We start from the raw sequence: 2994 nt of genomic DNA on the forward strand, positions 1-2994 counted from the left end.
AATGTGATTATCATATAATCAATTCCATCTTCCGCCAGATAATACCCATTATCTGCAACAATATAAGCAATATTCTCAATTGCTTTCGGAAACCTAATACCAATATTCTCATCCTGATCTCTTGCAATTGCATGAAAAGGAGAGACAAAGCAAGGACCACCACTAGTCGGAGAAGGAGATAGAATCTGTCGAAAAATCTTACTTAATGCCTGACCGCCACCCTTTCTCGTCGAACATACCTAAAAACCTAGATTAAAAACCTCCCCCCCACCCCACCCCCCTTTTATCTCTTACACACACACAAATCTGAAAACACGAGCACCTCATTTCTCACCATAACTAGGATTATAATATCTCACCAACACCTTATCTCTCAGACCATAACTGCCTCCATCATAAACGACGGTGCTGGCAGGGGATACTGATGAAGATACATCATAAACGACAATGGCGCCGGGGCTACTGATGAAGATAACACAATGGTGCTAGATTTACTGTAAGAGTTGTCGAGACATCATTCGTTGGTAATGACGATACTAAGCTTACCAACTCACCACTTCTTTGTCTCTCAACATCTGGCTAGGGTTTTTTGGATCACCACCGTTTGCAGATCTGGCTCGATGACAACAGACGAAGGTGGTGTCAGTTTCTTATGTGTGAATGCCATGGATGAACAAGATGAACACCACCATTTTCATCAGAGCTAGGGTTTGCAAATCTACAGGATATATATATATATATATATATATATATATATATATATATATATATATATATATATATATAAGGGACCGTTCACTTAAGATTAAAAAAAATAAAGATCTTGAAGTTCAATCTCAGCCACATATTTCTCATTTGCTGTTCTAACGCGCGGGCGTCCGACAACGACGAGGCATGCCTAATCATATATGATTATACATGTTTATACGTATATGCTTAATCATATATGTCTATTCACAGATTGAGTAATCATATATGATTATAACGGTTGGTGGCAGAAGAGATGATGGTGGTAGAGCTGACGGTGGTATAAGTGGCAGTGGTGGGGTCCCCTGGTGGCAAAGGTGGTGGTGGTGATAACGGTTGTGGTGAAAGGGAAGATTATAGAGGTGAAAGGAACGGACGACGCTACATAATCATTTATGATTATAATTGACCCGCCGTGCCGGTACGCCGGAGGGTTAGAGTGACAGTGATGATCTCCGGCGAGTAAGGTTGCACCGTCGGACGAACAATGAAGAGAAAAATGGAATGGGTGTGCTAAAGATAGGGGTGTAAGTAGGGTGGTGTTAGATTTCTTTTTTCTTTTTCTTTAATAAAAAATAGTAAACTAAATAAAAGAAAATGGAAACAAATAAGGGCAAATTATTCTTTTTGACTCATTTCAAATTTGTCGGTAACCAAAACTGCAATAAAAACTTATTTTCGACCAACAGAGTTAGTCCAAAACTTTTTAGACCAAAGTGGTAATTTTTGGTTAACCATATGGACCAATTTCACAACTTTGTATGTTTTTTTTACCAAAATAAGGAGTGAGACTCTATTGGTTTATGGGTTTGTCAGTTTTCTTGAATCAGTTTCCTCGGTTTGATTTTTTTTTGTCCAAATTTAAAGTCGAACCAAACCTTAGTCAATGTTTCAATTTTCCAAACATAAATTACAAAGTTTCAAACATAAAATTCTAAAATTCCTTAAATAAAGATCTATAATTTCATACATAAAATGATAAAAATATACTCGTACTAAGTTTAACTTTCAAGTTTCAAACAAAAATATAAAACATGAAGGTCAAAAGTTGTTCCTAATGGTTTGTCAAACTCTGATCTCATTTATACATCAAGAAAAATTAATTAGTCATCGATCACCATAAGTCTACAATAGAACATTTAAAAGTCAATATATAAAATAATTGCAACTTACATAAGAAAAGTCAATACCATCTTACCATCTTCAAATTTCTCAAGATCTTCAATGTTTTCTTCTCTGATACTAAAATTATAAGGGCTAAAATGTCTTTTATTTTATATTGATAATTTAATATTTTTATTCAATATACAAAATATAAAAATATTTCTTAATTTATTAATTATTACAGTTCGGTTATTCAGTTTGGTTTGGTTTAAACTTCATGAGACCAAACTCAAACCAAAAATCAATTTAAAAAAATGAATTATAATTCCGAATCTTATTACTTTAGCACTAATGTCTCATTATGTTTTAACGACAAATTTAATATATTCATAAACTACTTTTTAGTTCGCCTATGTCATAAACAAGATTTGAACATTCGACTTCAAATAAGTAGGACAACATCTAATATCATTAGGTTAAAATTAGGCTAAAAGGCGTTTGGTTCAATATGTTATTCTCATAAATTGATAATAAATCAAATATGTTACATAAACTATTCATTTTTTTTACTAAATAAATCGATATAAAAATCTATTTTATTTTCACAGATGGGTAAACATACATAAATCCTTTGCATAAAGAAATGCCAAAAAAATATTTGGTATTCTTTTTTTTTTTAATCAAGGGGATTTTTTTTTTCCTATCAAAAGGGATTTCTTTTTTTTTTTTTTTTTTTTTTCAGTTTCATAAACAAGGATGAAGTTGATTACAGTTTAGGGCCGATGCACATCATATGCGAAGAAAAAGATAAAAACATAATAAGGTGGCAAAAAAACGCCGTTGCCGGGGATCGAACCCGGGTCACCCGCGTGACAGGCGGGAATACTTACCACTATACTACAACGACTTTGATGTTATTGTTACTTACTTTTGTTTAACAAACCTTTTTCATAGAATCACAATAACAAACAAAAACTTGTTTCAGTTTCCAATATCAAGACAAAAACTTACAGTTCATCCGGATTGTATTACAGATATAATGGCGTGTAAGATCAAGTATAAATAGGACACTTCTTTTTATTTGTATAGCATTTTACACCATTTGAGATCAATATTGTAGTATTGCATTCTCAAAGTGTCAAA

At 33.0% G+C, this 2994-nt stretch overlaps 1 non-coding gene across 1 annotated transcript; it reads right to left on the bottom strand.

The window, feature by feature from the left end:
• Nucleotides 1-2686: 2686 nt before the first annotated feature.
• Nucleotides 2687-2758, bottom strand: TRNAD-GUC (transfer RNA aspartic acid (anticodon GUC)). The gene has a single exon. It is a non-coding gene; the product is annotated as a tRNA-Asp (tRNA).
• Nucleotides 2759-2994: the final 236 nt, after the last annotated feature.

The sequence above is a fragment of the Lactuca serriola genome, chromosome 5 (genome assembly GCF_051521515.1).
Source record: "Lactuca serriola cultivar US96UC23 chromosome 5, Lser_US96UC23_V15, whole genome shotgun sequence".
In the NCBI taxonomy this organism is placed as follows: Eukaryota; Viridiplantae; Streptophyta; class Magnoliopsida; order Asterales; family Asteraceae; genus Lactuca; species Lactuca serriola.